Below are 26829 nucleotides of genomic sequence, written 5' to 3'. Positions count from 1 at the left end.
ACTTATGAAGGCTCGGTAGGCATTTACCTTCGTAGGATGAGAAGGGCTGACCCGTTGTTTCAGCGGGATGAATTAATGCCGAGTCATAGCTGTTTGTCTGCGGGAAGCAGGTGACCGGGAGTTTGAATTCAGCGGGCCAGAGCTCAGTGCGTGTTCTCGGATCACTTGGATTTTAAATTGTCGCTCATCTTATCAGCTGTTTCATATAATTCGGCAGCTCAATCGCGCGTGAAGCGTCTGCTCTGTGGTGCTCTGTGGGAGGCGGCGGCAGCGGCGGCGGCAGCGGCGGCGGCCTCACCTTCAGAACTCTTAAAAGAATAAATTTGTGTTTCGTTAAGCCACTGAGCTTATGGTAATTTGTTACAGCAGCCATTGTAAACTAATGCATATTGTGGTAACTGGGAGTGCAGTGCTGCTGTAACAAATACATGTAAAATGTGGAGATAGCTTTGGAATTGGTGGAAGAATTTTGAGGAGTGTGACGGAAACAGCATAGATTCCCTTGAGGAAATCGTTGGTAGAAACATGGATACTAAGGACTCTGCCAGCAGAGGTTCAGAAGGAAGAGAGGGGTGTAGTAGGGACTACCATCCTCTTAAAGAATACCAAATCATCATAAACAGAATGTTGGTAGGAATATTAATGCTAAAGGTGCTGCTGGTTAGAGCTTAGAAAGAAATGAAGAATATTGGAAAGAAATGAAGTCATATCGGAAAAGGGAGGAAAGTGGATTCTCATCATACAGTGACACAAAGTTTAGCAGAATCGTGTCTTAATGGTTAGGTGGAAGAAGAACTTGTAAGTAATAAATATAGATATTAAAAAGGAACTAGGACTTTATTATTTGGAAAGTTTTCAGCCTATCCAGATTGCAAAAGACAATTGGGATATTCACTGTCAGGAGTATACTGAGAAGGGAAAGTTAAGAGTGTGGCTAAACAACCTTTTCTCAGGCCCCAGAAAGGACAAAAAAAAAAAAAAACAGCTTTCAATTACACAGAGGACTTTTTGAAGGGATTAGGTATGTGAATCATGGATCCCTTTAGCCATCTCAGCAGAAGCCAGGAATAGAGACTGGAGTGAAATGCTATAATGTACATAAGAGACCCACAAGGTTTCGAGGATGTTATATCAGCAAAAACACTTCCAGCTTAAACAGAAAGGAACAGAGAGAAGATGAAATTAAAGAAGGCTTTCAAATGCCAATATCCTTACTTAAGAAGCAGACCAACTAAACTATTCAAAAACAAGGAAAATCTTTCAAGGAAAATCTGGGATAACTCAGAGGACAGCACTCTAGGCCCAGAGAGTGGAGCTAAATGGGTAGAGGAGGGAACCTGGGGCAGAGCATAAAATCACAGAGAATTATTGCAGAATTTTAAAACATATTGGAGTTTTCTTAGGCTATATTACAAAATTCTTTGGAACTGGTGACTCCTTTAATCGTTCCATTTTCTCCCTTTTTAGTGCAAATATCTTGTTTTTTTTCACTTCATAAACCTACATGGAGGGCTGGGGATGTGGCTCAAGCGGTAGCGCGCTCGTCTGGCATGCATGCGTCCCGGGTTCGATCCTCAGCACCACATACAAACAAAGATGTTGTGTCCGCCGAAAACTTAAAAATAAATATTTAAAAAATTCATTCTCTTTCTCTCTCTCTCTCTCTCTCTCTCTCTCTCTCTCTCTCTCTCTCTCTCAAAAAAAAAAAAAAAAGACCCACATGGAGAAGAATTTTGACTCAGGATGGCTCATATTCAATATCTGTCCCATACCTGATTTAGATGGTGTTCTGGTCAACGTTTTCACTTCTGTGACCAAAGAACCTGACAAGAACAATTTTAAGGAGGAAAAGTTTATTTGGGGGCTCACAGTCTCAGGGGGCCCAGCCCATAGAAGGCTGACTCCATTCTATGGGGTTCAAGGTAAGGCAGAACATTATGGCAGCAGGTGGTGAAAGAAAGCAGTTCTGGACATGACAAGAGAAAGAGAGAAAGCTCCACTCAACAAGGACAAAGTATAAACCCCAAAGGGACCCACTTCCCCCAGCCACACTCTACCTGCCTATGTTCCCACCCAGTTAATCTCTGACAGGGGATTAACACATTGATTAGATTAAAACTCCCATAACCCAATCATCTCACCTCTAAACTTTCTCGCACTGTCTCACATGTGAGCTTTTGGGGAACACCTCATATCTAAACCATAACAGATGGTTTAGATAATAAGATTTGGGGTCTCTGAGCTGATAATGTTTAGATGAGATGTTAAACTTCAAGTTGATGCTGCAACGGGTTGGAACTTTGGGGTAGGGGTTGGAATGGGATGCATATTTTTGAGTGTGGAATGGCCATAACATTTTAGATGACCAGAGAAAGTGCTGTGGTAGATTGAATAATGGCCTCCCAGATGCCCTAATACCCAGAACCTATGAATATGTTACTTTATATAATAAAAGGGGTTTTGAAGATCTGATTAAATCAGAATATTTTTTAAAAATATTTTTAGATGTAGATGGGCTCAATATCTTCATTTATTTTTATGTGGTGCTGAGGATCGAACCCAGTGTCTCACGTGTTCGAAGCAAGCACTCTACCACTGAGCCACAACACCAGCCCCATATCAGAATCTTTTGATGGGGAGATTATTCTGCACTGTATGGGTAGGACACGTGTAACCACATAAGTCCTTATTAAAGGAAGGCAGGAAGATCAAGGTTAGAGAGGATCTAAGAACAGAACCAGAAGTTGGAGAGAAGCACTGTGAGCCAGGAATGCATGCACCCAGGAGAAGGCAAGGAAATGCCTTCTCTCCTGAAGACCAATACTTGCTCTTAGACTTCTAGCCTTCCAGAACTGTAAGAGAACAAGCCACAAAGTTGTAGCCTGAAGTCACAATATTGAGGCAAAATTTGTTAAAGCGACAATAGAAGACTAATAAGCTCTCCTTCCTCTTTTTCTTTCCTTCTGTCCTGGTGCCCTGGTGTGGAAATACGGAGAGCAGAAGTGGTATTTTCCCTGCGTGTGGCTCCTGGTCCTCACTGTCCCTTAGGGAGAATGCAGATCATTTTGCCACACTTGGGTATGGATCTCAGTTCTGTTCTACTCACATTTTGTCCCCAACACACTTTCATCCACAGGACCCCATGTGCTGAACCAGCCTATCCCAGACTCGTGCCCTATTCCAAATGAGAAGGGAACACAAAATGGGGAAATTTTTCCCAGGGAAATAATTTAAAATATACACAACATCTAATTATAAGGAAAATAATCCCAATGTTGTTTGTAATTGCCAAGAAAAAAAAAAGGGCTGAGAAATAATTAAATGTCTCCCTAGATGGGGACAGAAGGGCAAAGAATAGGAGACAGGAAGAAGGATGGATCTGTGGCATTAGGGAATGGAGACCCACCAAGAAAAGGGACTGTGTCTTGAGCATCTTCATCAGGGCATGGTTAACGCGTAGGACTGTAGCTCCTCCATTTCTCCTTCCACTCAGCTCCCTGCAATCTGCCCAAGGATATAGTCACAACTGAGTCAGTGTCAGAGAGCTAGCCACCAAGATGGCAGGCTCCCGACTCAGGGTAGGGCAGAGGAGGTCTACAGAGTCTGATAACTTCTCAGGGGAGAATTATGGAAAGCAGAGCTGACAGGCAGACAGAGAAGTTAACTAGCGCAGCAGCAAAACTAAAAAGATCAGACATGGCCCAGACCCCAGAAGATCTGTGATCCTCCAACAGTTTGCCACACTTTTATGTGATAATTTAAAGGGCATAGTCTTAATTGATGCCTCAGTTTCTTCATTAGAAAGATGAGAATCATACCCTCTTTTTCCCATCTCCCTCAGTGCCTTGCAGGAAGAATCATTAGTGTGTAATTAAGGAATCATTTTTTTTTTCGCTGGTAGATGAGTGTTAACCTTTGTGTTTTGTTAAGTGTGTGTTAATTTATTAAGTTTGTTAATGTGGCAAGACAGGGAAGGCGACAGTGAGGGAAGCATTTGGCCAGATTCTATTGAATAACATTTTCTTTGCACTCCCAGTTAGAGAGGGGACAAGCTTTGGACATACAAAGCAAGTGGAGATCAGCACAGTGTAATTTGTGACACAGGCTGTTTTGTTTTTTCAAACAGCTACTGAGCCCATTCACTTGCTGATTGCTTTACACAGGTTATTTCATTTGATCCTGACAGTAATTAGCTTTTTGTTAGCAGTGCCATAATTATGTACCAGTCACAGTGAAGCCACACATCTGTGGCCACACAGTAAATGTTAGGGACAGAATCTGAATCCGGGTCATTCAAACTCCAACCCAGACCCTTTCCTTTGCCCACCAACCCTCTACATACAGAACATTGATCTTATGAGAAAGACTGATTTGCTAGAGGGTTTGGAGATAGGAAAAGCAGTGTGGCCTAATCTGGTCAGGGAGACACCACAGGAGAGATCCTGAACCAGGACTATCAGATCTGAATTCCAAAGCTAAGGACACTGCAAAGTACGTGTCATACTCCAGGCAAGAAGGCAACAGTGCTGGGATTATAGGTTATGGTATGTAAAGACAACTGGCCAGATCACAGCTGGCGCTCAAAGGGATTCATTAGATCGGATGAAGAAAGCTGGCAAATTCAGGGTACATAACTCTTTGAGGTGAAGTCAGGATGAGCAGGACCCCTGCCATCAGCTGAGAGCCTGTGCCAGAGGCACTGACTTAGGAAAAATGTTTGCAGGAAATTGCAGCCACCTGAGGAGCCATGTGCATGTGTGAGCACTGTCCATGTGTGAGCATGGAGACCCCTTCTTAGAGAACCTCCAATCCTCCCACACTGTGCCCCATCAAACAAGTCACTCAACCCCTGGTCATTGCTCAACTCTTTGTAAAATGATTTGGAGCCCATAGATACCCAAGGACAACCAGCAGGGCCTGGTGATCTCATGAGGTTTCCTGAAGCTCTTGAAGGCTGTGTTTCTATATAGGAAATAGACATAACTGGTTTGGACACATAGCACAAGATCTGACCACCGCCTGGACAGCTCATCTTGATCTCATAGACCAAAATGGCAGCATAAGGGGTAAAAATGGCATTTTAGGAAGTCTGGACTGTGAGTAAACAGGATAGGAAAGACTGAAATTAGGACAAGAAGAGAGGAAAGCAATAGTTTAGGCATGTGTGCAGCAAGTAGCTTGTGCAGAAAGTGGGATTAGGGTCATTGATATCTCCAAAGTTGGTCATGTAAGAAATTACTCAAAAGCCTGGATTTGGGCTCTGAAGGGTGCCTTTGTCATAAAGCTTATGGAGATAAGAACTCAACAACCATTTTTCCATTCTTCCCTTTGATGTAATTACACATACCTGTCAAGTATCTTTTGTCCAAAATGCTTGCAACCAGAAGCATTTCTGGTTCCATAATTTTTTTGAATTTTGGAATATTTGCATATGCATACTGACATAATTAGTAATGAGACCCAAGTCTAGACATGAAATCCATGTATTTTTTTATTTACAGAAATTCATTTATTTTTCATGTTCAACATATACACATAGCCTGAAGCTAATTGTTTACAGCATTTTTAATAATTTTGTGTTTGAAACAAAGTTTTGTGGTATGGAATTTTCCATGTGTGGGTATCATGTCAGCACCCAAAAAGTTTTGGATTTTGGAGATTTCAGATTTGGTATACTCAACCTATATTAAGTTAAACAACTAAATATAGCACAGTGATGACTTAAATAATCATTGATGAAGATGTTTTAAAAATCAATTCCAATGTCTCCCAGTGCATTTCTGAGTCACCTTTGCTACTGACTACAGCAGAGCCTGGCCCTGGGCACTTTGGTGGAAAGAATTGGTAAAAGGACCAAAGGTCCTTTTGAATCAAAGATCCAGAGATGCCCAATACACACTGAAGGGCAAACAGTTCCCAGAGACCAGAACAAGGAGCAAGTCAGAACCTCAGGTAGTCAGATAAAATTCATAAATAGCACAGGCCAACAAGATCATGAAGAGAATTCCTTTCCTAGCCTGATGGTTCTTACATCCTTCCTGGGGGTTGACCAACCGGGTATGAGCAGCACAGGGCCATCAGGTGAAACCAGCTAAGGAAAGAATAGTAAGGCACTGTCTTCAGAGAACATATAATCTTGCATCACTTAACAATGGGAATGTATTGTGAGAAATGCATCATTAGGCAATTCCATCATTGTGCAAACGTCACTGAATGAACTAACACAAATCTAGATTTAGAACATACTACATACCTAAGCTATACAGTACAGCCTATTTAAAATTTTTATTACTCCTTAAACTTACTTCTTAAAATCTAAGACACAAACACACATTAACAGATTCGCTCACACAGGGTCAAGATCACCAATATCACTGTCTTCCACCTGCACATCTTGTCCCAGTAGAAGGTCTTCAGGGGCAATAACACGTGCAGTTGTCATCTCTATGAGGATATTGCCGTCTTCTGGAATAGCTCTGGAAGGACTGTCCCAGGGCTGTGATACCGCTAAGTGACAGGAATATCTCAGCTCCATCAGAGTCTATTGGACCACTGTAATATATGCAGTCCATTGTGAGTCAATACATTGTTATACAGCATGGGACTCTATTGTCACAGCCCCCTTTTAATTCACCTTATATTTTCTCATGGACTCAAGTTCCATCAAAGCCTCAAAAAAATCTCTGAGGATTCAGAAGAGTCTACGTCAACATCCCCACTGAACCAGGTTCTACAATTGCTGGGGACTTCTCTGCATCCCAATCTTCTCCCTTAGCTATGAGAAAGAACCATCAGAAGAATGAAAAAGTACCTCCTCTCCAGTTCCCCCTCACTCTCCTTCCCTTTCTTTCATTTGGCAGAAGCAGAGAAAGAAGGAAAATCATCACGCCACGAAAGTGTGAAAATTCCATGACTCACCCTATTCTTCAATGAAAGTAGCTTTCTTCTCCACTCCTAGAGACATCTTCCTTCCAGTTAGGTGTGTCCAGCAGTAGCTGCTGGCTAGGTATTATTTGAAATTTACATTCTTTGCTACCCAAGCCACCTGCATATTTTAAGCTGTTTCTAACATCAACTCTTCCAGAAAGTCTTTTATAAAGCCTCTGTATCTCTTGTCATGGAATATTTTATCCCAATATTTGAACAGGGATTTTTGCAGTATAAATGTCAAAGTGATCTCTCAGGGATGTATCCTTCAAGTATGCAAGTGTTCAAGAAAGAGAGTGGGAGGGTGTTCCAGGGAAAGCATAAGGCAGAAATCTGGAGGCATACATCAGCTGGGCTCTACCCATCCCTGAAGGTGAACAGAAGTTTTTAAAAAGCATGCCCATGGCTTGAGATGGCCCAAATGACATGAACAAGGCAGCAGACATTCTACTGGAACTCACCTCAATAAAGCCACCACTTAGAAGGTATCCAGAACCACAAAAGGGCAAATAATAGAATACTGGGTAGTAGCAGAGGCATCACATGAATGCCAACCAAGCTAGATGTTTCTTACAGTTGAGTTCACCATCCAGAGGGGGCCAAAGGAAGCCACAATATCAGGGGTAGACTAATAGAGGTGGGTCCACAGAGAATGTTAGGAAGGGGTATTTGTGGGCTATAAGAACATGAGACGCCTTAAAGGAAAATATCCAGAACTTTCTAGAGAACCTCAGACAACCAGAGATGAGGAATAGTCTGAGAGTGGGCAAGAGATTAATTGGACGTACCAATGTCCAAGAGTTCAAAGAGAGACCAGCCTGGGTTTAGGAACCAATTCCATGCCAAGAAGAGGTAAACATCAGATGGCCTCCCTGAGCCAGATCCCACATCTTAAAACAGTGCAAAGAAGCATGAATGTGACTCATAAAATGCACTTAGAATAGGACCCGGCACATAAGTGCTCAGTCATACTTGCTGGTTTTTGTCTTCATCACCATTATCATCACTGTATTTATTGTTATTACTATTATTAGAGACTATAACCCTGTCTCATTCTTATTTGATCCCTGGTGTTGAGTACAGAGTCTGGCCTGTAGAATTCTTTCAGTAAATGTGTGAAATGATTGACGGCAGAGCCAGCTTCATGGGCATGCAACCTGCGGAGGCGTGCAGTGCCCTGCACTCAGAAGGGCCCTACCCTTGGTTTAATGCTCTGTTATGGTCACTCTTGATGTCTTAATAATTTTTGCACAGGACCCCACAAATGATGAAGCTGGACCTGAGTGAGGATAAGGCTAGAAGAAAGATGTAAGGAGGAAATGAAAGCATGAATAATTTGGAGGGGAAGAGAAATCTGCAGAGAGGCTATTAAGAATTACAATAGGCCGAGAATTTCCTCTCCGGAATAGAGAGGTCTTCGGGAGACCCACAATTATTCACATCCTAAGTTTTCAATAGTCCACATGTTTGACAGCATATAGGAAGGACATGAAGATCATTTACCCAAAAATGTCTGGGACCTGATCTGTTCTAGATCAATAATATTTCCAGAGTTTACATGTTTCTGCATTCTGAGAGATCAAAATAATAGGGACGAAAAGCCAAAACAGTTTCCACAATTTCTGGAGGCTGACCCTTCGTTTTGCTCTCTGCTATGTGGACTAAGACATGGAAAGCATAACACATAACTTTCTCACCATCACAAGCCAGTGTTTTAGGACTCTTTCTTTCTATCAAAATAGAGGACTCCAAACCTTCCTGGTTCACCTATTACCACGCCAAGTTCTTTGGCATAGCTGAGACCAGCAGCCATAGCCCCCTGCTCCATTCTTATGGTCAATATTAGCAACAAATCAGTCACTTCCAGCTTCAAGCTAGTTTACAAGGTGTCCCTGGAACACACTGTGCTTCACTTTTTATAGTGACATAGATGGCTTTTTAAAACACAAGACCATTTAAACGCTTTTAGAACAGGGGTTTCGTTTGAAGGTGTAGAAGGTGACCTGTCTGTGGTCTGACTTTATTCATTCAATGGTTCATTCACTCATCCATGGCCCATCCTGTGCCAGGCACAGAGGACCCAACAATCAGGGTGATGCTACTTCTCTTCTCCCACAGTTCATGAAGTAGCAAAGACAATCCACAAGCACACGGGTTCAGGGCGACCTTACAAGGCCCTAACCCAGCCAGCAGATAGGAGACTTCCTAGGTGGGGGGAACCCCTGAGTAAAGTTCTGAAGAACAAGCAAAGGGGGAGGGGAAATCAGCAGCATGTAAAGTATAGACTCAGAGAAATGGACTTGTTCATGGGGACTTCAGTACCTTCTGGTGTGTGGGGAGAAGGAAGAAAGCCTCAGATCCTACCTGGCCTGGTCTGCCCTAAGATGGGTCCTTATCCCCAGAAGCAGAAGGAAACCATTAAAAGGTTTTTAATGGGTTTTTTAATTTGTGGTGTCTTTTCTTTAATCAGAGAAGTATCCTGATAAGATTCATGATATCCACGATATCCAGAAACATGGCCCCTCTGCAAATGGGGATGGGGAATCAGGAGGTGGGAGACGAGCAACTGTTGAGGTCTGGTTTTTGTCCTTAGGTTTTGTTTGCAAAAAGAGGTTAAAGAAGATCTAAGCCCACCTGCTGATGTGGGGACGGGAAAGTGCTCATAGGGATCTTTAGGAAGATTTGCTCAGGTGGGTGGGATTCCCCCTTCTCCCCCTGTTCCGGGAAACCTTTTGTAAGTGCTATGTTCTTCACTGGGGTTCTCAGAGTAGGGTTGTGTTGGGAGAATATGTGACTGTACAAAGATGGGTCCCTTGGCATAGGTGGGACTTGACAGAGTGAGCCAAAGAAGTTCAGGTTTTGTTATTATTTTTTTATTATTGTTTTTCATTATTATTATTTTTTATTATTATTACTGTGGGATACTCAAGGGAATATGTACAGGGTTAGTTTATGGCTAGGTCTAGTTTAAGGGTTAGGTTTAGGGTAAGGGTCAGGTTGAGAGCTAGGTGTATTATTAGGGTCAGAGTCTGGGTTAAGGTTTGATTTAGATTAAGGTTTAGGGTTAGGGCTCAAATCAGCATTAGGGTTAGGGTTAGAGTAATGGATAGGGTTAGGTCTAGGGTTCAGGTTAGGTTTAGAGTAATGTATATGATTAGTGTTAGCGATAGGGTTAGGATTAGGCCTAGGGTTAGCATTTGGGTTAGGCTTATGTTCAGGGTAATGGATAGGGTCAGTGCTAGTGTTAAGGCTAGTGTTAAGGTTAGAATTAGGGCTAGGATTGAGGATTAGGCCTAGGGTTAGTGTTAGGGTTAGGTTTAGGGTAAGTGTTAGAGCTAGGGCAAGGGTTTAGAGTTAGGGCTAGGGTTAGCATTAGGTTTAGGGTTATGGTTAGGGTAATGGGTAGAGTTAGAGCTAGGATTTGGGCTATGGTTACAGTTAGGATTAGGCTAGGGTTAGGGTTAGGGCTAGGGTTATGTTTAGGGTAAGTGTTAGAGTTTGAACTAGTGTTAGGGCTAGGGCAAGCATTAGGTTCAGGGTTAGGGCTAGGGTTAGGGTTAGGTTACGCTTAGGGCTAGGTTAAGTTAACTCAGGAGAGGTCCTAGAGAAGGGAATGGAGTAGGAGGGGGCAGAGAATAGAAGTTATAAAATGAGAATGGAGACTCCTGCAATGGTCCTTGAGTACACTCACAGCAATAGCCAGAACAGAGAGGAGTAGTGGAGCTGAATGAAAACCAGGAAGTACCAGTAGGATCTTCTTGCTGGCATTAGGAGCAATTACTTGTAGGAGTTCAGGGAGAGGGAGGAATCAAGGATGCGTTCAGGTCTCAGGCTTAAGGAAACTCAGAGGACAATGTTTCTCCTAAAACAAAACAGGTGGTTCCAGAGAAAGTCCATTGGAGATATGATGATGTTTCAATAACTGTGGGATACTCAAGGGAATATGTACAGCAAGCAGCTGGACGAGAGAGGTCCACCACCATTGCTCACTTACATCGTTACACCAGACTCCTAGCAGATCTGCCTCTTCTTCTGATCTGTTACTCTACCTCCATTCTCAGTACAGCAGCCAAGGTGAGCTGTGTCAGCTGCTGGAATTTAAATCAAAATTTTGCTTTTCCATGCTCAAAACCTTGCAAGGGATCCCATCATGGTAAGTGGTGGCCATAGTCCTCACTGTGACGTGTTCTGATCAGGCCCTGACTTCTCTGTCCTCCCCTTTTCTTCTCCATTCCAACCACTCTGGCCTCTTCACTGTAAAACCCCATGGCCTTGGCAGACACGCAGAAAGTTGAGGGAATTCCCTCCTGGGGAAATAGCTCATATTCTGAGAGCATTTTGGAAAATGGAAAATAAATGAACACCAAGAACTGTGAAGGTAGTTGTCTGAAGAGCCATCGCTGAGAACAGAAGAGGGGGCTGGGGTGGTCTACCTGAGCTCCAGCTCAAGGGGAAACATGGAGAACAAAGTGGTACATTGTCCCCTCACAGGAAAAAAAAAAATTATGAAGACAAGGGACATGGCCTGTCTTTAAATTCTATAAATTATATTATCCTAAATGGGTATCATAAATTACCATTGCCCATAAGCAACAAGATTAAAGCCAAAAAAACAAAGAATGAACAAAGACTTTAGCATGAGACTAGGTGGGATTTCAAGGGTTTGTGATACACATCTTCTGGGCAGCCTGAACACTCAACAAACCAAATTTTACTCCAAGACGGGGCCCCTTCCTACCTTGAGATGATGACTTACATTGACATTAATATTATAAATATTGTGCATATTTTTCTATTTATAAAATAATTTTAATTTTCAAGTTTAATTTTTACAGCAACTCTGAAAGCTCACAGAATTGGTATCGATACCCTCTTTTGGAGGAAGGATGGAGAAACTGGGTCCCAGAACAGTGGAGCTACCCAAGTGGCAGGAACCCAGGCTCCAGCCTATTTGGCCACCATGTTCCAGGACCCCATCAATTGTTTCCTCCGTCTGATCTTAAGGTTCTACTTTTCAATAGGGAGGTCCTTGTCAGAGAGGATGAGGCAAAGGCACACATCAGGGGACTTGACCTGGGGAAATGCTGAGGCAGGAGATGGGACAGGGTTGGCCTCAAACTCATGGTGACACACGAGGCCACTGCATCTCTGCCCACTAGCCTGCACGGGATGGGACATGTGAGAGATGCCCAGGGCCCCCAGTCCAAGGCCTCCTGAAGGTGTCTGATTCCCAGCTGAGCCTGTCAACTCCCAGCTCAGGCCTGAGGCGCTGCTACGCAGGGACCCTCCTAATGCCTCACTCGCTCCTCTTAAGCTCTCGCAGATGGAGCAATGATGAAATCTCGCACATTTGTTCCCCAGCACTGAAATGTGTTTATGCTCCTGAATTTAAGGTTTGTAATGGGTTTTGCTCATGGGAATGATTATTTTAGTGCTGACTTTTAAAAAGGCAATTGATAACAAGTTTACACAGCCAAAAGAGCTCGCGCAATTATCTGCAAATTCAGACTCTGTGAAGAGCCGAACCAGATCATTTAAGACCCCCTGAATCCATTCCGGGGCCAAGATTATCCAAATTGACAAGCTAAAATGAGATAATTCATGCTGAAATGGGGCTTATGAAATCAAGATGCTACTCTGGCTGTTGCCGGGAGCTGCCACAATCCCTTCTTCCCTTCTTTGTCACCTACGTGGACCCCTTCCCTACCTGATTCACTTTCCCAGTTAAGGTGTCAGGGAAGGGGAGAGTTTAGAATGTTCTTTGCCCAAAAACTTCCTGTGATCATTTTTAAGTTTTTCACATGAAACTTTTAACAATTTGTAGAGAATACAAAGATCTCCGGTGTTAGCATTTATTTGTTGTTAATTACAACTGCATTCTGGGCCGGGTTGGGGTGTGCAGAAATTTCACCAAGGAGAGGGAAGATGAACCCTGAAATAGATCATCTCTGCAGAATTGTTCAGCATACCCCTATGTATTCTGCCAGGTGATCTTGAGCCTTAACACCAATTCTTCCTAAGCAGCAGAAGAGACCCAGAAGAGACCAGGTCACTAGGGGCACCTAGTTGCTCCAAGAAGTCCCTCCTGGATTCTCTCTCAGTGTTCAGAGCATCAGCAGAGTCCCTGAAACTGAGACCCACCTTGACTCCAATCCCAAGCATCCTCACCCACCAGCAACTCAGGAACAAGCTGTAGTGATCTAGGAGAAAATGAGCCCAGACTGCCAGATCTGTAATAAAGAAATACTTTCTGGGGAAAGTAGAGCAAAAGATAAGAACTCAAAATGAGAGAGAAATAATAAGGAAATTAGAGAATTAAGTCAGGATATTCAGATGCAATGGAATAAAAATAGAATATATTCTCAGAGAAAATATGCAAGTAAAAAACTTAAGTTTCCAGATTAAAAAGATTCACTGAGCATCCAGCACAATGAAGGAATACTTCATCATAATATTTTAGGGTATTGGTAAAATAGAACATCCTAAAATATCCCAGAGAGAGAGAAAAAGGAGAAAAAAAAACATATCGTAGTCAAAGGAATAAAAATCCAAAAAACAACCTACTCTCCAAGAACAAAATGGAAGGCTAGAGAACAGTAAAGCAATGTTGTTAATAATCTAAGGAGCAAAGATTTGCAACCTGTAGTTCTATAAATAACTAAACCCCCCAATAAATTAAAAGGGAAAATAAAGACATCAGACACCAAGCTCAATTTTTTTCTCACCCATACACTCAGTCTTAGGAAACCACTAGAGAACAGGCATTGCCTGAATTCAGGAGTCAAGTGAGACATAGAACCACCCAGTTCTGGCTCTGGTGGGGCCCAGTGCAGCTGAACCCTTGCATTAAGGAATAATTGAGATTGAAATTTCCTCCAGAGGACCAGACACCCAGAAAAACTAGAAAGGAGACTAGAAAAGAAATTCTGCAGTGAACTTTGGTGAGGTCAACCCATATGGGGGCCAAAATGACTATGAGATTTGCTCATGGCACCAACAAGTAATGCACCAACTAATCTTATCCCTCAAAACCCTGAGTGTTGTGAACCACTGAATTAGAGGGCATGGAACACCTTTAATACAGGCAATGAATAAAGCTGGGCAAAACTTGTATAGTGAGGAAGCCAGTCAATTGCTCCACCTGCTCCTGACAGAGGTGAAGCAGAAACTCAGCTGGGTCACCAATATTCCCTGTTAATGAAGTATTTAATTACCTTCCCTCTCTGTTCCCTAATCGTGGAATTCCTAGCCCCAAGCCTTTGTCCTCTGCTTTTTTTAGGAAGGGGAGGGGGTGTTACAGAGGGATAATTTGATTTCTATAGCAAACGAAAAAAAAAAACCTAAAGGAAGAAGAACTAAAAATAAAAATAAAAATAAATTATAAGAAGCACCCATTAAAGACCCTTCAAAAGGATAAAACGATTTCAATTTTACTGTCTCACTCACTTCTCCTACTTCCTCCCCAAAATATACCTGCATATCATATATTTATACAGATTTTTTTATTATTTAGTTAATATGAATTACAAGCCTCATACTTCCTCCCTTCTAAATCCAAAATGAGGAAGCTTTCTCTTTTCTCTCGCTCCCTTTTTTCCTTTGCTCCCCCTCACCAACACGATTTACATTCTCAATGTAATGTATTAAAAAGTTGACAGGGACGAAAGGATTCACACGATGTCTGCTAAGAAACCCAATTTCCATGATGAATTGCCCGAAGCCCCTGAATCACAAACCATTTTTTCCGCTGCTCAGAAGTTGAGTTTTTTTTTTTTTTTAAATCTTCTTAAAGCCTCTCTCCTAATCTTCAGCTAGAAGAGATGGGTGAAAGGATTTTTTTTTCTAAACTAAGGAAAGTATTAGCATCTTGGTTGTTGTGCATCAAATTTGAAAATGCAAGGTTAGTAATATTTCAAATCAGCCATGGTCCAAGCCTCTTCTTAAGTGAGTGTACCCATTCATTCTCGTTCTCTCTCTCTCTCTCTCTCTCTCTCTCTCTCTCTCTCTCTCTCTCTCTCTCCTTCCTCTTCTCCTCCCCCCTCCCCAGGTCTTATAATCACTAATAAGGAGGATCTTCAGGAAAAAGAGGAAAATCTAGATTACAGTGATTCCTCCAAGATCACCCTCTTTTGGAAGGTTGTAGAACTCCCAATAAGATGTCCACTTTCCTAGAGTTGACTGGACTGACCACAGCTAGGTAAAGAACTGAGCAGCAAAACCCCAGCCCAGGTTAGGTGATGCACCTGTCTCCTTGGCAGGCACAGCAGTGGTTAGAGCTGCATTTGTACCAGACTAAGAATGTTCTCCTAAAACCCGGATTTTATTCTCATGGGAGACGACACCCTGGGCCGCCCATCACAAGAAGGGTAAAAAGGGACGCAGCGGCCATCAGAGCTCTTGCCAAGATTTTGGACTTTGAAGAAAGCCAACATTTTTCCATTTGAAATTGTGATTTCAATTCCCCATTTGTGTGCATGTGTGCCGTGTAGACATCAAGCCAGTGTCACTTCCTCGCTTTTCACTCTGCCTAAGCACTCTGTTTTTTCCTAGGACTCAATTCCCCCACAGAAAATTTACCAGGGGAAAAAAAAACCTAGAAAACCTTAAAAGAAAATAATTGAAGAAGTTTTATTTAAAGAACATATTCAACATTATATGGGGGGAGGAGGGAAGTTGTAGGAGGTGGGACTCTGATGTTGTCTAAAAAATGCCAAAACATTTGTTGATTATATTGAAAGCTAGTAGGCACCTTAGAGATAAAGCATGAAGTCTGTCTACTGGAGTTTAAGTCTGAGGTCACAAATCCCAAATCTGAGTGAGGATCTTGGCTCTATAGTGTTAAGAATCTCCATTTTGCAGGTGAAGAGACTGAGGTCTTTGAGGGAAAGCAACTGGCCCCAGTTGCACAGTAAGTGAGCAATAGAACCAGGACCTGGCTGCATTTGGCCACTGGTTCATAAATTTCCAAGCCTGTAACTGCCTGATGGGACATAGATAATGCATCTGGGAGGCCGAGGGAAGGCTTGCAACCATGCAATTTCCCCCACAGGTTATTTCTCCTGCACATTTTCCGTGTTCTCCTAAGCAAGAGGTAACACAGTAGAATCTAGTTAGAAAGGGATAGGTGCTCTCATACCTTTCCAAGCTGGTTTTACATGAGGACTTCATGAAACCACTTTACTGAAAAGTCCTCAGTTTAGCTTGATTCAGGGCTCATGGATGTCATCAGGATTCAGTGTCCCCCATTGCTCAAGGAGAAAGAAAGGTGTTTGGTGTTGTTTAAAGAAAAAAAATCACTGGGGGCTGGGTTGTGACTCAGCGTTAGAGCGCTCTCGCCTAGCAAGGGCGAGGCCCTGGGTTCGATCCTCAACACCACACTAAAAAATAAATAAGCAAAATAAAGGTATTGTGTCCAACTAAAATCAAAAAAAGAAAAAGAAAAGAAAAATCACTAGGCTGATCACTCATATTTGCCTCTCTGAACAATTCTTCATTATTACTTTCATACTATCTTTATCCTTAAGCACAAACAACCTGATTTAAAAATAGGCCAAATTCTTGAACAGACACTTCACTGAAAAAGATATACAGCAAGCAAATAAGCATATGAAAAAATGCCCCATATTACACAGTACGAGAGAAAGATAAATGAAGGCAATTATGAGATACTACTACACCACTACGTTAGAATGTAGACACTACTACATTAGAATGGCCAAAGTCCAAAACATTGACATCACCAATCACTGGTGAGGGTGTGGAATAATAGGGACTCCAATTCATTGCTGTTGAGAATACAAAACAGTACAGCCACACTGGAAGATAGATAAGCAGTTTCTTACAAAGCTAAGCACACTCCACCCATGTGATCCAGCTACAGTGCTCTTTGGTATTTACCCAAATGAGTTAAAAACTTGTGTCCACACAAAATCCTGCATGTGGATGTTTATAGCTGCTTTACTCATAGTTACCAAAACTTGAATACAACCAAGATGTCTTTTGGCAGATGAATGGACAAACTGCTGAATATCCTGACAAGAGACTATTATTCAATGCAAAAAAATGAAATGAGCGGTTGAGACATGGGAAAACACAGAGCAATCTTAAATGCAAAAAAGCCAATCTGAAAAAGTCCCATCATGTATGACTCTACGTGACAGTCTGGAAATGATAAAACAATGGACACATAAAAAAAGATTGATGGTTACCAAGGATTAAGGAGCAGGAAGAGATGATTAGGCAGAGCACAGAGGGTTTGTAAAATTATTGTAGGGCAGTGGGATTATTCTGCATGACCCTATAATAAAGGCAGATACATGTCATTTTATAATGACCAAAGGTACAACATTGAGAATGAACCTAAATGTAAACCAAGTACTTTGGGAGATAATGATGGATAAATGTAGGTTTATTGATTATAACACCCATTCAGGATGCTAATCGTGGTGGGGCTGTGTACACGTGGGGACAGAGGGTGTATGTCTCTGTGATTCCAGCTCATTTTGCTGTGAACCTAAAACTGCTCTTTTAGAAGTAATCTATTTAAAGGAAATAAAATAATTATCCAAAGCAGTGATACCTTCTAACATCAAAGCCTATGGAATTGTGTCAAGATAAAAAAAAAGAAGAAGAAAAATAATAAATTAAGACATCACATAACTAAAAGAATAATAAAGAGGCAAACGAGGTACATTGGAAGTAGACGCACCCTCAGTGAAGTAAAACAGAGGAAATAGTTTCATTCTTCTGAAATTCTCCTTCCTGCCTAATTTTTAAAGTAGCTAAAATTTAAAAATGAAGCTAAAGTTAAATTAGAATTAAAATAGCTAAAAATAAAAGAGAAAATGGTACTAGATTGAAGAAAGTACCTGTTAGAAAGGAAAAGGAAGATTATATTTCATTGGTTGATAAATCTGTTCAATGTTCATGGGATAGTAAGAAAGAAAGGTTCTGCCATGGCAAAAAATAAATAAATATGTAAACTGTAAGTCCTATGAGAAAAGGAACTACTTTTCATTCACTACTGTATCACCAGTGCCTATGATAGTGGCTGACATAAATAAATGTGTTGAATGAATAAATTGTTGCATAAATCAGAAGGTTAGAGTTAAGAAATAGATACAAGGTGACACAAGGAAAATCACCAGTGACAAAAAATATTCAGGTGTATCATTCAGGATTTTCTAATTGCTGTAATAAATATCCTAAATTTCTAGTGGTTTCAGCAATGAATATTTATTTATTATTCCCATAATAATCTGACGATGATGATGGGGCTGGGAATTGTGGCTCAGTTGTAGAGCGTTTGCCTAGCATGTGTGAGGCACTGGATTTAATTCTCAGCACCACATAAAAATAAATAAAATAAATGTCCATTAACAACTAGAATCATCATCATAATCATCATCTGATAATGAGGATTGTGGAGGTAATTTGGTTCCACATAGTAATTTAGAAAAGTTTCTTTTGTCTATTGTGCCTGTCACTCCTAGAGCCTCAGAGTCATCCATATCCAGCTGTTGACAACAGGAAATAAAATGCACAAAGGATCACAAAGAAGTTTTTTAGGGGCCAGGTTTGGATGAGGCATCTGTCAATTCTGCCATGCACCAGAGGTCCCACCTAACTGCAAGAGACCCTGGGAAACATACTCAAGGTGTAACCAAACAACATTAACAGCATTACAGAGCATCGAAGAGGCAATTGCAGGTATAACAAATACTTGTCTTCTGGATCAATGTTTGGGCCTGGAGAGAGAAAGACAGAGACAGAAAGAGACAGAATCCAAAATTAATCCAGGGAGAGAATCTTCCTTGAGGCCTTCTTCTTGTTAACTTATGATCCTACAGAGATACACCTTCTGGGAAAAGAGAGAAATCAGACCTAGCTTGATCTGCCCAATGGGAAAGGTGGAAAGAGCTGCCTTGCTAAGCAGATCAGAAGAGGAAATAAAATCAAAGAAGCCATCTCTACTAGGGTGTAGCTACAGACAGATAGGCTTATCTGCAATCAGGTTCTTCATGCAGACCCTGAGCAAGGATTCAGTGCAAGAAATTTTCTAAGGATCTACTAAAATGTAAAGGTGATGTGAAAAAGGAAGAATCCAAGTTAGAGAGAAAACTCAGGTGAATCCCAGCTTCAGCCTGATCCTGCAGTAAAATTTCACATGATGGTTCCCCCATCTATAAGCAACAGAAATGGACTTTTGTACTCCTATACCAATCAGTCATTCTATATAAGATTCCCTGAGAGAATGTAAAGTCTCAGATATTACTGTAGCAATAGGTGTTTGGCTATAGGCATCTCTAACCAGATGTACTCCCAGAAACTTCTAGCTATTTCAATAGACATGGTAGAACCAATAGTCCAAGGACATTCCTCTGAAGACTATTATAGGTACCAACAATTAGCAGCAAAGCATTTTTAAAATGCTGGAAGACAAACACAGAGAACTACCAAGAAAGACTGAAGAAAATTTAAGTAAGACAACAGTGTCTGCTACAGGCCATCACACATGAAGTCTCTCTGTAGGTGAGTACAACTATTCTAGCCCTTATGAAACCTTCACAAATGATGTTTGAAAAGCAATAACCACCAAGCAATCAGAAATTAACAGGCATATATGAATGCAAGATAATATGAATACATAAAATAAATAAGAGAGACCACAAACACTAGAAATAGATATACACACACTTCAAATATTACAGTCATCTGACATCATTTTTGAAACTATTGTGCCCACCATAATTATTCATGTTTAAAAATAGAAAGGAACACTTGGAAAAAACTACTGGAAAGAGAAGACTATAAAGAGTGTCATAGGAAATTTAAGAAAGAACTAAGAACTTTTAAAATTAAAAATTAGGGCTGGGGATGTGGCTCAAGCGGTAGCGCGCTCGCCTCGCATGCGTGCGGCCCGGGTTCGATCCTCAGCACCACATACCAACAAAGATGTTGTGTCCACCGAGAACTGAAAATAAATATTAAAAAAAAATTTCTCTCTCTCTTTCTCTCTCTCTCTCTCTCCTCTCACTCTCTCTTAAAAAAAAATTAAAAATTAAAATAACCAAAATGTAAAACTCAGAAGAGAAGAAAGAGTACAGAAGATAAATTATGAAGAGAAAATGACTAAGAATCTTCAGAAGTAATTGAAAACAATGATCCACAAATTCAAAACTCCCAGAGAATCTCAGGCACGATAAATAAAAGAAATTCAATCCTTAGACAAATCCTATAAATGAAAATGGAGAGATTACAGGCACTTAAACTGACAACTGACTTCTGAACATCAGCAATGGAAACTAATAGACAATGGAATGTCTTTTCAAAGTCCTGAAGGGAAAAATTGCAACCTACAATTCTATATCCAGCAGAGAAAAAAAAATCTTTGAAGACAGAAGATAGAGACATTTCAGAAAAATACTTAAAAAGTTCATCATTAGTACAAGCTCTCTGATTCAAATGCTAAAGAATATTCTATGAGCAGTGATCCCAGATTGAAGGTCTGAGATACAAGGAGGTGAAAATGTATGGAAATTGTAAATGAATATTGATTGTACAAAGAAGTGATAATTATGTCTAATATGGTTAAAAATAAAAAGGCATTATTGCCCAATAGAAATAATATATTAGTCAAAGTTATAACAGTATTCTAAGAACATGAATAAAATTTCTTAACTTCATTCTTTCATAATTTAAACATTCATTTTATAATTTTCAAGAGTACCTTCTATAAGAACATAAATAGAATATATAAAAACACCCAAAATTAAGAGGATAAAACAAAACAATAGCAAAAATAAAAAGGGAAGAACAAACATAAAATTTATATAGAACATACATAAAATAAAGATTATAAAATGTCAGTAATTATGATGAATACAAGCCAATTATACTTCAATTAAAGAAAAAATTAGGTGAGAAAAATATGAAATCTAACTATATGCTGCTTTCAAAAATGCATAATGTATAAATATATAGAAAAGTTGAAAGAGATAGCATAAAATGTTAATAACAAGAAATATGATACAGGTATATTAATATCAGACAAAATAGAATTTAAGGGAAAAAACATTCCTAGACTTAAAATTATTACTTCAAAACAATAAAAATAGTCAATAAATGAATAAAATGAAATAACTTTAAATTTATGTGCATTTAATTGCATATCCTAATATATAATATAAAAACTAAAATAACAGAAGAAAAAGAAATATTCACAATTTTGGGAGATTTCAACATTAAGTGATTGACAAAATACATTGATAAAAAAATTAGTGAGTATATAAAAGACTTGCAAAAAGCAGGATTAACCAAATGAACATACAGAGAATACTATGCTCAACAATTGCAGAATATATAATTTTTTGCAAATATAGATACACACTTATGAAAATAGACCAAAGGACTGAGATCATAGTATGTTCTTGGACCACAGTGAAATTAAGCCATCAACAACACTAAATCAATAATTTTTAAATTCTCAAATATTTGGAAATTAAGATAGGTATATGATAACCCTATGTCATAAAAAAAATTAAATAGAAATTTTAAAACAATTGGAGCTAAATAACAGTTAAAAATACCAGACACTGGGGGGTTGGGTTTGTGGCTCAGTGGTAGAGCACTTGCCTCACACATGTGAGGCACTGAGTTCAATCCTCACACCACATAAAAATAAATAAATAAACAAAATAAAGGTATTGTGTCCATCTACAACTAAAAAAAAATTTAAAATATATCATACACTGAAATCTATGTGAAAGATCATCCTTAAAATGCTTCTATTCATAAAAAAGCAATGTCTACAAATGTTGGTAATAAAATGGGGGAAAACTTGGAGTAGGAATAGCAGAAATCAATGAAACAGAGGACAAACATACAAGAGAAAGGAAACAAAGCCAAAGTTGATTCTTTGGATTGATAAGAAATGGCACAGATAACCAAGCAAAGTAATGAAAAGAAAATCAGTTCAGATGATGAAGACATCAAACAGATAAGAGAAAGTTATAAGCAGTTTAATGCCTATATGTTTGAAAATATAGATGAAATGGTCACAGTGGCATGCATGGCATATTTGACACCCAGAGCAAATAATTTTTAACATCCTCTTCTTCTTTTCAACAAAATTATTTTCAAGAATAAACGTATAGGGGCTGAGGTTGTGGCTCAGTGGTAGAGCACCTGCCTAGCACATAGAAGCACTGGGTTCAATACTCAGCACTGCATAAAAATAAATAAATAAAATAAAGGGATGTTTCCATCTACAACTTAAAAACTATTGAAAAAAAGAATAAACATATAATCAAATAATAAAAATGTGGAAAAAATATTTTCTGAACACTTTCTTTTATCAACCTTGATGTGCTAGTCATCACAAATACATCAAAAAAAAAAGGTGTTTTTAAAAATTTTTAAAGGGATGAAAGAAATCAGTAGATTAATACATTTCAATTGCCTTAATGTATTTTTAAAAGCAAAATGCCTGTACTTACATATTGATCAGTCACAGTAATGAATACAAGTATCACAATTCCTTTTTTTGAGCCTGAACCTCTACAAATTTGTTAATTACTTCATCACAGTTGATCTTCACACATGCCTGCTCATAAACAGTCCTAACCAGATGAGTCGATCTATCTTCACTCAGAGTTGAGCAAAAAAAAACACTTTTTAAAATTTATTTTAATTTTTGAGAAGTATTTTTCATCTAAAGGAACAAAGACACAAGTCATTACAAAAAGTTCTGAAGACAATGTTAAGGTAGGCTTCGATTTATAAAAATGGCACCTCAGAAATGGTAACACTGACCATGCTTTACTTTCTCTGGGATCCACTCTAGTCACTTTCAAATGCCTCTACAGATGTTTGAAAGCTCCAAATAGTCACAAAAATGTCAGAAGTTTTGTAATTCAAGCTCCATGTCTTTGTTTTTCCAATTAATGTGCTCTTGTTCATTTCTAATCTACTATTTAACTCAGGAACATGTAGTAATCAGGGGTGAGAGATATTATCAGACCAACGCAGGCAAGCACTATTAATTCCCGTCAAATACAAATTTACTTTCAAAATGAAGGTTGCAGCCAAGCCCATATGTCAAGAGCTAACTATACAATTTAACGTTTAACTTTCACATAAAAGAGAGTGTTTTAAAGAGTGTGTTTATGTTTACATGTACTTAATTTTTTATTTTATAATTTATAACTATTTATATTATTATATGTATATGTTTTGTAGATGTAAAATTTACATATATTATGAAAATGCAATTAAAATCTTAGCCATTGTTTTAGAAATTAACCAACAAAAGATTTGAGCCAGGGTAGTTATTTGGAATTGTTGCCATTTTCATTGTTTTGATTATTGTTCTTAAGTTCTCCACAGAAAAGGTACTCCATTATTGCATATATCCAGGGCATAGAGTTCCAAAAATATCGACAGTGGTATTAAATGGGCAAATTCCTAAAAAATTACAGTTTCTCATAATGGACTCTGTGCACCAGAATATGCAAATAATAATGCTCATTGCAGCATTGTTCATTATCATTAAAAAAAAACAGTGTCCATCAACAATAGAATGGTAAACTAGTGTATGATATAGTTATACAATGGAATACTATACAGCCACACTCCTTCTAACAGTGCCCTCTATTCTTCTTTATAACACTTTATAATCAACTTATTATGATAATGTACCTATTCATTTACTCTCACTTATGGTCTATTTACCCAGCTAGTTGGTAATCTCCATGAAGGCAAGAATCAAGCCCCGATTTACATCTAACACCCAGCCTGATGCCTAAGACATGGTAGGCACTCAGAAGTCATTAAACGAATGAATGAATGAATGAATAGATGATTAGTTAGAGTCCCTCCCTGCTTGCCTGGGAGCATGCTGTTCATCACTCTGAGGCCACCTTGTTTGGATCTATAATGTATTTATCTTTTTGTTTCATTCTCAAAGAAACACTTTATATTCCTCATTTCCAAAAACCTTAGAGAACTCTCACCATGTGTTCAAATACTGGTACGGAAAAAGTTAGTGTGGAATTGTTTTACACTGAGGACTTCTAGCCCCCATCAAAGTATAACAAATAAAAATGATTACCATTCATTGAGGGCTCCCTCTTTGCAGGCACTAAGAGGAAGTATCTCAGAAGCAACTCCTTCCATATTCACAGCAATCATATGAAGGAGGTGCTGGTATTTGTATCCATTTTGCAGTGGAGGAAACTGAGGCACAAAGGTAACTTTTAAAAATTCTTACAGCTGGGTAAGTGCTGGTGCTCCATTCAAGCCAACAGGATACACCGTGCCCTGCTGCATTAAATACTCAGGGCCAAAAAACGAGAGTGTTATTAATTGCAACTCCTCGCACCACAAGTTGGTTGTCAGGGTGAACAGACTGAGCTGATGGGCGTCACATGGGGCCTGTGAAGACAGGCTTCAGAGAGCCAGTGCCCATGCGGGGTTCAATAAAGAACCCTTCAGATCCCACCCTTTTCCTCTGCTGGGTAATCGCAGGATTTACCTGAAGGAGCCAGGATTGTGTCTCTTGTGATCCTGGCTGGGGGCTCAGAGCGCCTGTTGCTACTGGAGTCATCTATAATTAGAGGATTAAACCATCTCACATTTGGGCTAACTGCAGGCATCCTTAAACAAGCATCGGTCTTACTGATGGGTAGGGATGTCTCTGTGGTTGTGGCTCCATGTAGGGATGGGTAGAAGTTCAGACAAATAGAACAGGAAAATAACCTGCAGAAGCCTTTCAAGTTTTCATTTCTGCCAGCCTAGGTTTTATTCCCCTTTCTGAACATTTCACGCACCAGAGATTCATGGCCACCCTCCTGCAGACTGCTGCAGCCCCACATCCCCACGGTACTCACTGCACTGCACTGGATCATACAGGCCGGACACTATCGCTTTATACCAGGGATTTGTTTAGCCCAGGTAGAAGCATCTGGAATTTCTTCCAAAGCTGCATTTGTTTTCACTGGCTGCCCTTATAGATCCTGTCTTCTGGGCTTGGGCTGTGGTGTGCAGTCTGCATTCTCTTAGCCTCCCTTAGGTCCCTGGAAGTACTGACCGTTAAATACTCAGCCCTCAGTCTTTCTGACTTCCCTGTAGTCAGCCACTGGAATATTTCTAAATTGTAGCATGTTTGTAAGAGAAATTAAATGAAATAAAATTACATAAGTAAAAGAGAAGCTAAAAGTACCCTATAATTCCACCCATACACTAGAGATGGACACTGTTAGCTTGATGCCTACTTCACAAAAGTATTTAAAAATTGGTAGACAGATACATAGATGTTAACATATTATAAAATACTGTTACAATTTAATATTCTCAATAATATTATTCATGTCTGAATAATTTGAAAGATCGATTTATCATTATTCATGGCTGCTTAATCTTGCCCAGCCTAAAAGCAAAACCATGAATGAACAGAATCACCATCCACCCAGATTAAAAACTGAGCCGTCTTCCTTGACATACCAAGTCCTGGTAAATTTGCTTCCCAAATTCACTCAAATGTACCCCTCTCTTTCATTTGTTACCACCACTTCAGTTCAAGCCTCCACATTATCTCACCGAAACGTCTACAATTATCTCTCAGTTCTTTGTAAACTAGAAATCCAATCAAACCACCAATCCCACCATCTAGCCCTTCTTGCTTTAAAAACATTATAAAAACTTCCTTTTGTTCTTAAGATGTGGACAGATGTTATGGCTTAGATCTGGAATTTCCTCCCAAAGCTCATGTGTTGAAGACTTTATCCCCAGTGCAGCAGTGTTCAGAAGTGGAACTTTTGGGAAGTGATTGGAATAAAGATTCTAACCTCAGCAGGGGATTAATCCATTTGATGCGTTAATAATTCAAATGGACTTCTGGAAGAAGGTGGAAACTATAGGCAGGTGGGGCATAGTTGGAGAAAATGGGCCACTGGAGATGTGCTCCTGGGGACTATATCTTTTCCCCAGCCTCCCCCTCCCCTCTCTCTAGCCCCCAGACTCGTGGGCTGCCATGAGTTCAGACAGTTTCCTCTGCCATGCCCTTCACCATGATGTTCTGCCTCACATCAGATCCAAAGCAATGGCACCAGCTGGCCATGAACTGACACCTCTGAAACTGTGAACCAACATAAATTTTCCTCCTTTCAGTTGCTTATGTCAGGTACTTGTCACAGTGAAAAAAAAGCTGACGAACACAACCTGCTTATGTTGTGTTAAAACATGACCCATGAGGCCCTCATGGAAAGACCCCTGCTGGTGCAAAATTTCATGCACATTTAAGATTTTGATAATCATCATCAATTTGCCCTCCAAAAAGGTAGGTGAAGTTATATCACCGCCAATGGTATCTAAAAGTGTGAGAAGTCTTTTTACAACTTCCTTACCTCCGCCCCACCACCAACATCATTTTATCCAAGGAGGGGGAAACATTTTTTTACAGGGCCTAAATATTGATTTAACCAGAATTATGTCTTTACATCCATAAAATAATATGGCCCAAGGCAATTTCAAATTAATACAGAAAATGCTACAGCAGCTTCAGCTCTGCCAGCTATGTGACCACACAAAGACTCAGTTGGGAGGTAATTACAAGCCATAGCATCCCAGGCCTCCCACAGACCTACAGGTGGGCGTGTCTGCTTGGATACTGAGTCTTCCAATTTCAGTATCTCTAGGGTAGCCAGCTGGAGGCTGCCATCTGGTTTGTAAAACGAAGTCCCTGGATGTTTCTTCAATCTGGAAGAGTGCTCGCTATGCATTTTTTTTCTTTTTAACTCTTCTCTGAATCTGTTTGAGACCACACCTTCCCCACACATTTTTCTCCTGGGTTAACTCTTGATTAATGCTCAACAAACTGTGAGGTCTCTGATCTAAAAGTGGAGG

At 39.9% G+C, this 26829-nt stretch overlaps 1 protein-coding gene across 1 annotated transcript in view; it reads right to left on the bottom strand.

Annotated features, from left to right (window-relative positions):
• IL20RB (interleukin 20 receptor subunit beta) overlaps nt 1–26829 on the bottom strand; it is a 205464-nt gene that overhangs the window by 7067 nt on the left and 171568 nt on the right. The window contains exons 9-10 of the mRNA XM_081302093.1: nt 3407–3504; nt 299–1615 (exon numbers count right to left, since the gene is read on the bottom strand). The gene's annotated coding sequence lies outside the window, so the exon portion shown is untranslated. The remainder of the gene's footprint in view (nt 1–298; nt 1616–3406; nt 3505–26829) is intronic.

The sequence above is a fragment of the Spermophilus citellus genome, assembly GCF_964194105.1.
Source record: "Spermophilus citellus genome assembly, chromosome: 7".
Lineage (NCBI taxonomy): Eukaryota > Metazoa > Chordata > Mammalia > Rodentia > Sciuridae > Spermophilus > Spermophilus citellus.
Note: the sequence above shows the minus strand (reverse complement) of the source record. Positions and strands in the feature narration are given on the sequence as shown.